This window comes from Pinus tabuliformis, chromosome 6 (genome assembly GCF_031772625.1).
Source record: "Pinus tabuliformis cultivar Carrire ecotype Pingquan chromosome 6, CPIR1, whole genome shotgun sequence".
Classification (NCBI taxonomy): Eukaryota; Viridiplantae; Streptophyta; class Pinopsida; order Pinales; family Pinaceae; genus Pinus; species Pinus tabuliformis.
The window spans coordinates 1,898,384,990-1,898,394,596 of record NC_142292.1 but is presented as its reverse complement, the minus strand read 5'-3'; positions in this window follow the sequence as shown (position 1 = coordinate 1,898,394,596).

The following is a 9,607-nucleotide window of genomic DNA, read 5'->3' as shown; positions in this document are numbered from 1 at the left end:
TATGCTCTCAAGCCAAAGGTGCGGAGCCGCTTCCCTGACAATAGGAGGGGAAGGAAATAAGAGGCACCATGTTAATGAACTTAGCACTTGAAGCAAGGTTATTATGGTGGCAAGTATAAGCGGGTAAAGATGGTGGAAAATGCCTTGCACAATAATGATTTGCAGTCCAGCAGACTCAAAAGTCTAGATTCATGCATCCCAAACATCCACGGCTCCTCCATGTGACGACTATGTAAAGTAGACGCCCCTATAATTCAGAAAGGTATTTCTTGGGTGCCAGGCAATGGTAAACAGATTAGACTCTGGAAAGATAGCATTTTGGGGCTGCCTACCTCTTGAACAAATCTCGGCCATTAATGGAATAAAGGTGCGAAGCCGCTTGTCCCTCCGGGGGAAAGGATTGGCTTTCATCCGCTGGAAGAACCACTCTTTTTGACATGTCTCAATGGGATCAATTCGGAAATGCGAAGTGGACAGGCTAGAAACTGTTGTTCTTGCCCAGCTTCGGGAGCAATTTGATCGGTTAATCAATTTGTTGAGAGGGGCAGCCCCTCTGGCGTTGAAGGCCAAGGATGCAAGAGGATGGGGTCCCAAAGGGGCTCATACTTAGTAAAACAGGGGTACTGCCTAAAGCCTTCAAAGCATCCTCTCCCCCAAATAGATGAATCTGGAAACAAATTTGGGGAATAGATGTGCTTCCAAAAGTAAGCACTTTCCGTTGGACAATGATCCATGAAAAACTACTAACCGCAAAAAGCCTGATAATATAAAGACAAGGTCCATCGCCCAATATGTTGAGCAACTGAAGAATCTATTCATAATCTTTTCCCAGAATGTGAATTCCCAATGCAGGCATAGCAATTAGCTTTTGCAGATCTAGGATTCCCCCTCCAAATGCCAAAGGACTGGAGAGATATGTTCCTAATCTGGCATCACTTTTTCTTCTTTTTCGGATTTGAGTTCGAGGTTGAAAGCTTCGTAGCTTTGATTTTCTTCTATATCTAGTTACCAAATAGCCCAATGTCACCATTATATCCTTAAATAGGTCGGCAAGACAGAGCTATTATTCGTGATAAAAGCATCTGCCCTCATATCTGTTAGAGAGAGATATGCCCCTATGTGTGTCTGTCGATCAAACCACATTACATATGTGCATCTTGTACATTGATAAATGTGTCGCGATTTCTTTAGTTGCTCAACTATTATTGGGGGCCGCCAGAGAAGAAATAGGAGGGGCAAGGGTACGTTAGTACGCTCGATTGCTAATGAGAGGGCTTTTGAGCATGTGGTAGTTTAGGTTCAGTCAGTTCCTTGCTTCGGGCGTACAAGACTCGATAGCAAGCTCATAAGCCAGCCTAATGATATAAGGAAAGAAGGTAACCTAGCTAACCTAAAGAATGAGGTTTTGAAGGGGGATAGTTAGCATAGATAGATGGGAGGGTATCTCAACCCGTTAAGTGTTGTATCGAGGTAGGTGTAGGGTTTCAAACCCGTAATGTGGAGTATTTTGAATAGAAAAACCACTATGTTCATTTGGTTGGTGGTAATCCAAAACCTCCGGATTGCACATTTTGCCTCTCCTTAGTTACTTATTTTCTTTAGGGGGCCGCCAAAAGAGAGGACCGACAGGGTGCGTAAGCACACTCGACTGTCAAGGCCGCCATCGCCCCTACTCCTTTATAGGGGTCACTCACTCATTCCGATGCCCACCACCCAATAAGCATCAAGGAAAGCACACTCGACTGCCTTTAGTTACTTATTTGAGAGGGGGGCCGCCATCGCCCCTACTCCTTTATAGGGGTCACTCACTCATTCCGATGGGTGAGGGGCTCGACTGATAAGGAGAGGAACTTGAAGAACTAAAAGGCCGCCATCGCTCGACTGTTAAGGCCGCCATCGTGAGCCTGTCGAACTCTTTTTTAGTTACTTATTTGCCCCCCAAATTAAGTCAAAAAAAATAAGTAAATTGAATCACGCAAGTATAGTCGTTCGTTCCCTTCTCATTCAAATGAAATCAGATGACTGACTTGCTCGAGCAGCAGTGGCTTCCCAATCCCAATATATTATATATGTCATTATGCATTGTCGAATCAGAAAGGAAATAGAATGGCTGGACGTGTTGCTACAGTGAGTTGCCTAGCTCGTGGGTGGAGCAAGCAAGGGGCGCGAATACGCAGTGAACGACGGCTATGTGCATGGGACCATGGCTATGTGCGTGTGAAATCGCTATGACTCACTAACAGTATAATTCGTTCCCGTACCGGGTTTCATACCGTCGTCAACCTTGCCCCGTCCCGTGGTATGGGTAAGTTATCCTCTCGGTAGATGGCTGTCATTCGTCCGTCCGTTGTACCACCCTTCTCGAAAGACTGTCCATCAATAAAAGAAATCCTGTCTGTTTGGCCATCCCGCTCCTGAAACTCCTTCCTTATCTCTCGGTGGGCCGAATCCTAATCATCCAGCTCCATCCAACACCTCCTCCCTCATCGCTTGGTTGGCTCTTGGTTTGGGGAAGCAGCAGACTCCTAAATAAATCCAAATCAAAATCTCAATGGCTATGACTGGCGTATGATCCTCAACTGGTAAATTGTATGTAACAAGCTATAGTAACTCGCTCTTGATGTGAAGGTATCGCTCCCAGTCCCATGCACCTGTCGTTCACGGCACATAGAACCCATTCAAAGAAAGAAACCAACCGTTCATTCACTGCACGAAGCCGTGTCACTGCCTGCACAAGCTGTGTCACTGAAACCATTTACTGAAGCTGTTCACCCGCTGCACATAGAATCCCACCACGATCTAGTCAACTCATTCTAGCAACACGTCTATCCCTCCCCTGTAATCCATCCCCGTTTCCAGCCAGACAGTTTGAACCTAGCCATCGAAGAATGTTCGGAGCGGAGAGAAAGACGTACCCCCCCCCTGCTGTGGGACAAGGTTAAATGCATCCAGACCCTTCATTTAGTGTCTGTAGTGGGTTCAGGGATTGGATCTTCTTGATAACAAAGTTTGTGGGCCTGAAAAAGAAAAACTGGCACGCTGCCCGTTGAAAGAGGCTACTGTTTCAAAGAGAAAAGGGGTTGGATGACTAGAGGCAAGGAAGGATGATACCCTACCTACCGTTGGGGATAGAGCTTTGACTCATTTTGATTGTTCCACCCACCCGTAGCATTAGAAACAGGGGTAGCTGCTAGAGCACAGTAAGCAGAGGTGGTATAAGTGGCTGGCAGTAGCTTATCCAGCAGCAGTGGGTTATTGTAATAAGGATTCTGCTGATCCAGAAGCAGTAGTTTATCCAGTTGATACGTCCTTCAGTCCTCTCTTTTGTTTAGGGCCCCTTCCCCTCGTACCTCGCCCCTTTACTTTGGGATTGAGACGCCCAGGCCCAAGGTGGAGGGTGGGAATTATGAAAGCAATAAAGTTGCCTACTTACAAATCTTTGTATGTACCCAGATTGAAAATGTGCCTGCCTCAGAACCCGGAAACCTAAATCTTTGATTATGAAAATGCGTGCGCATTTGGGAACGAAGTCGCTCAACCAAGGGGGAGAGGTGCGTTTCTCGGATTGACCGGGACCGGCACCCAACATACCAAACTTGCTTTTAGGAGAATGGATTTATAGAAATACCTTTTACCCAGAGCTTTGAGCAAAGATGTTTCAAAAAATATGGGGCTAGACGAGGGAGGTACGGAGTGGTTTACTTTCTTACTTCATTATGCTCCAAACTTAGAGCAAAGCGTTGTAGGTAGGGGGCCGTAAGGAAAGAAAGTAAGTCAGCCTTCGCCTTTGATTATCCCCTCTCCCTCATTCCATTCATAACAGTGTGGTTTGGGGTTCGGTCCCGTCCAAGCAGTAATGAATGCCTGTCATCCGTTAATTAGTGAGTGAATGGCCACTTCAATTGCTTTACGCCTTATGTATGGACCAAGTATTCTTTCTTATGTTATGGGTGGGCCCTGGCCTTTCACTTCCCATCCATTAGGTGGAAAAAGGATTTGATGGAGTTGCCCGAAGGAAGGTAGGAATGAGTGCCTATAACCTCTCTCTGGGGGGCCCGTTAGGAATAAGTAAAAGAGTATGTTCCTATTTGACAATGTGGGAAAAATTATTGAAATGATAGAATAAGTAAGGCGGAGATATGTGCTCGCTTACTTCTCTCCTTGGCCCTATTAGCGTGCTGGGGAAATAAGAGGCACAAGACAGTTCTATTTCTTTGTCTATACTATTTTAGCCCAACTACTGAATTAAGGCCCCGAGGGCTAGGTGAGGTATTTGTATTCACGCTTGCTATAGCCTCTTTATCACATCTATATTGCCTCTTAACCCATCTCTGGTTCAATGCTTGCTTAGGGGTTGGTCCATCGAAAACCACGGCATCGTAGACAAAAAGAGATGCCGAATCTCCTTCAGCGGTGTGTAGGTACTTCTAGACTCCTCTTTCCAGAGGATCTGAAACAAGGGTTTGAATCCCTATTCACTTATTCACAAAATTGGCTTTCGAACTGAAACGAATGCAGCAGGCCCGGTCAACTGCTTATTCAATGGGTGGTGAAACTGATAGCCTCGCATCTGCGTCTGGTGGGATTGGATCTTTTGCTGAATCAACTGAATCCGTGCTTGGAATTTCCACTTTTGAAACTGAATCACTTGCTTAAGCACGCAAAACAGATAGCGCAGCGCATAACCCTACTAAACCGGATAGCGCTGGTCTATATACGTAATTCCTCTGCCTTAGAGACTGCTGGTGGTGGATAAGCTTCTGCTGCTTTTGACCTTGCCTTTCCTGCTGCTCCAACTGCTGCATCTATAGAATCTACTGAATCACCTTTTGCATAATCAACCGCAGAATCTGGATCTCCATCTCGGTCAAATGCACCCATAACTGCGTCCAATGGTAGAGACAAGAGCAACCTAGGTGGAAAATACAGGAACAAAGCCAGCTAGAGCGGAGGCATCCAAGCCCGCAGCATCCCTTTTAGTTTTATAGCTTGTTAAAGAGCTTATAGCAGAGGCAGCTTCCCTTCGCGTAGTTCCAAATCCATCCGAGGTAGAGCCCCACCAGGGCAGCATGGGGTAGGACCTTTGGATAGATACACGCAAGGCTTCGAAGTGCACCCATAATCATTTAGCCTGGATCCAAATCCATAACCTAGGATGTATATTCTCCAAGCGCGGATCCTGTCCCAAGGCCAATTGCATAGTCCGCTCGAGACCCCTTAGCGTACCTTTCACTAGGAAATGGTTCTGTCCGAGCCTCTATGTTGAGCACCACCCACAAGGGCAAAGTTCAAAAAGAAGATCTGGATGACCTGGAACTACCGAATCGGTCATCAAGGCAAGGTAGGTTCGAATGCCTGAAACATGGTCGTAGAATTGGTTTGTTATAAACCTGAGAGTGGGTAGAGATGGATGGGACCAACCCTCTGGCTTTCTTTCTGGCAATGCTGGCTAAATGGGCAATGGCTAGCTAGCTGTCTCTCTGGCTTGCTACTGGCTAGCGAGGTGGGGGGGTAGTAACTGGCTGGCTTTGTCTCTGGCTTTGTGATGTGAGTTAGAGAGTTCAACCTTTCTATTCCCTCTATAAGCTTCATGAGAGGGAGAGAGAGGCTTCCCTACCCTACCTTCTCTTCTAAGCTGAATGGATGAGATAGAGTCGGGTGGCTGAATCCGCACATACTGTTGCCGTGTCAGGTTGGGTGGGTTCATCTGTCCTTGAGTCTGTCCTTAGGTTGGGTGGTGGAATCTGTCTGTCCTTGAGTCTGTCCTGTGGAATCTGTCCTTGAGTCTGTTCTTAGGTTGGGTGGTGGAATCTGTGATTTGGGATCAAATAGGAGCAGCTCTATCCCGTCAATATATTCCTGCGAAATTGGGCGGAGCCTGGAAGATAAACCGGAAGACGAACGAAGCCCTAATTCTTTATTCGGAAAGCGAGTTGGAGTAACCGGAGATAGCGAGAAACCATCATTTGTCAGCCAGACGGCGATCCAGCAGCAGAGAAGAGTTGGAATTCGATCGGGTCAAGCGAGGTCGAATCTACTTCTTGCTCTAAGCAACGGCTTGAACATTTCAAGATAGCTAGTTCGGCTCCCCTTGCTCCTGACATTACTAATCGACGGAGAGTATGAAAATGAGATCTTCCGGGCGGCCCCGGGTGAAAGCTGATACAAGATCTACCTTCTATTATTGACCCGAATCCAGAAATGAAGTAAGCTTGGTTTTATGGGACTCTATTCTCTATCACTGGGAATCACACCTTCCCTTCTGTCTTTCCGTAACTAGAAGCGGGATCCACGAAGTGGGAGTTGTGACCCATATATCTCCGCATCCCGTGGGAAACTATGTCAATCCCCCCTTACCGATTAGGAACCCTGGACTCCTTCCTCATCGACCCAACTCGCTTCTTGCTCGCGACGAATGAAATGAATGGGGAAGGATATAGGTGATTCATCAATCAATCAGCCAACTCCTACAGAAAGAATGAAAAAGGGTAGAAAAGACGGGGTATCTACCTACTCGCTTGTCATAATCCCACCTGAAATATATAGAGAGAAGGGTTGAATCTTCCGCCCTACTATAAAGTTCAATTAATCAATCCAGCTATGAAGGGTTACGCTCCTCCCCCCTTCCCAGTCAAATCAATCTATCCTATCCATTAGAGAGTTTCACCCGTTCTATTCTTTCCAGTAGCATAGTTTCACCCATCCCTACAAGCCAGTCCTCCCCAATCCAAATATCTAGGCAAGGGGAAAGCCCTTACAGGCAGGACATAAATTGGAAAGATAGCCCTTACAGTCAGGAAAGAAAGATATGGTAAGGTGCGAAGCCGCTTGTCCCTCCGGGGGGCAAGGATAGCCCGCCCTTAAAGAGAATAAATAATAGAGACCAATTGATTCCCGGAGGCCTTGGTTCGGAGAGCCCCCTTAAAGGGGCGAGCTTCGCAGAACACAGCTAGTCAAGCTCAGCTTTGCCTTCCTCTTTCAGTCCAAGAACTCAACCCATCCATTCGCTATCGCTCCTGGCTTTCCCGATCAATGAATCTATCTGGTAGTTTCGGCTACGCCTCCTCTACCAATATCCCTGATCCAATCAATCTATCCTATCCAGTAGAGAGGCTTACACACCCAGGAAGGTAAGGAAACAACTATTCCTACCATTTACCTAAACTACCTTCCCTATCCTTTACCTAAACTACCCTACCCTAACCTACACTACGATATCCTAAAGTACCTTTGGGAACCCTAGATTAGAATACTTGAAACTATCCTATCCTACTCTACCGTAGCCTACACTAACCTATCTTCTCCTAGCAAACCCAACGTCCATACCCTAGCCTACCTATCCTATTATACCCTAACCTATACTAACCTAAACTACGATACCCTACATACCCTAGGCTTGCCTACCACTAACCTATCCTAGTGTTCATATACTAACCTAGCCTTACCCTAGATTCATGTACCCTATCTAAGATAACCCATATTGTCGTAGCCTACCCTCAAATTGATTTCAACTACACTTGACCTAGACTACCATAGCCTAAACTACCCTATCCTACCGTACCATGGCCAATATGAATCTAACCATATCCCAACCTAGACTACCCTAGCATACCCTACATTCACATCTATTATCCTAAACTACCTAGCTTAATCCACCCTACTCTAAACGAAACTACCCTACCTAACCTACCAAGGTCAAGTGCTATATCGAGCTTATACTAGGTTAACATGTAGTCAGCTATAGTAATCCGTAGATCAAAGTAATGGAGATCATAGACATTAGACATGATATGGGAATACTTCATTGCCTGTAAGTTACACAGGTTCGATTCCTGTAATCTAAGTAATGAGAACGAGGTTATATGCTTACTTGTAATCTCATAGTAATCCGTATCTCCACCTATTTCAACTAGTACAATACCAGTAGTGAGCTTCATATTCAATCCTTAGTAATGATTAGGAGAATACCATTAGACACATAGCTTATACGTATTACTGTTCCAACACCATCAATAAGAGTAATCAATAACTATCATAGATAAAACACCATACCATGTACAACACAGGTAATAAGGAGAAGCTTAGCTCTTAGACTTATCTCATGCACTTAGCTCTTATGATCGTGCTTATCTCTTATTCATTAGGGATAATACGTATTAGAATGATAGAACTAGTATGGCTTGTGATTACTTATACACCTCTTGCTAATCCTTGTTATACTAATGAGAGATCTATTCCCTTCCCTTAGTACGAGCGGGAGCGGGGAGTGCTCACCCTACTAATAGATGTGATTTCTGGGCAGTTTCTGGGCAGATGGAAGGAAGGCAAAGCCGTACATACAAGGAAGACCGCATCTTGACTCTCTCTCTTCAACCATCATCAGCAATAAAGCGAGGAAACATATCACCGCAGCCAAGACCTGGGGAAGACCTATAGAAAGAGGGAGGTTATCTCAAAACTGTTATAAAGCAGTTCTTTCTTTCTTGAAGGTGCGAAGCCGCCAGAGAAGAAATAGGAGGGGCAAGGAACGTTTCGACCAATCATTCACCTTTTCGAAATAAGCGTGATGGAGACTCATAGCTGGAAGAGAGACCGATTTACCAAGGTCCGGAGGGCTTGCGCTTCTGAGGGCAAGGTAGCCTTGAAAACTTTCAGGTACGAAATTCACCAGCTCGCCTCCGCCTTCCCCATTTAGTCTTGTTGTGAGAGAAGAAGATGGAGAGATTCACCTTACCTTTTGAAAAGCGGGGCATCTGGCTGGGTCCTGCCCGCTACTTGAATTCTCATCTTCTAGCAAACAAACAGGCGGGGCAGCAGCGGAATCTATATTGGCCCAGCATTACGGATACCATCATTACAGATAACCTAACTATGGTTGGTTATGCAATACCATTACAGATAGCCTAACGATGGTTTGGCAATACCTTTACCTACGGAGAACTCAGACCCATCGGAGAATATGCTAGTGCTGGAGATAAAGACCTCAGAGGACTAGACTTGACCTTGGATCCACCTCCTTCCCCATGCCAATTTCGGAGATTCACTACATTTTCTCTACTCAACTCCGAAAAAACTAGATTGATTTCTCTTCACTCTCTATCCCTACAATCAGGAAGGATTAGATATGGTTGGAGCGATATCAAAGGAGCTATCCCTACAATTGATTTCGGAGATTCACTACATTTTCTCTACTCAACTCCGTCGTATATTTGAGTGGTGAAAACCTCCATCCTCCATCTCCATCTCTATCTCTATCCCCATCCTCCATCTCTATCTCTATCCCCAGCTATACCCCAGCTCTATCTATCTCTCTATCTACCTACCTGCCTACCCAACCCACCTAACCTACCTACCTGCACACCTAACCTGCATACCTAACCTGCCTAACCTACCTTTCTTACCTCCCTCTACTAGCTGAATGAGTACTAGACTATTCATATTCAGCTTGATATTGAATTCGATAGATACCAGTATTTAGAGTATATCGGTTGATCCACCCTTGAAGGGTGAAAGTGGCGATCAAACGCACGCAAATGCCAATTCAGCGGGTTATCACTCACCTGCACCTGTATGAATGCTTATTAATAGATTCTGAAACTCCTCTAGC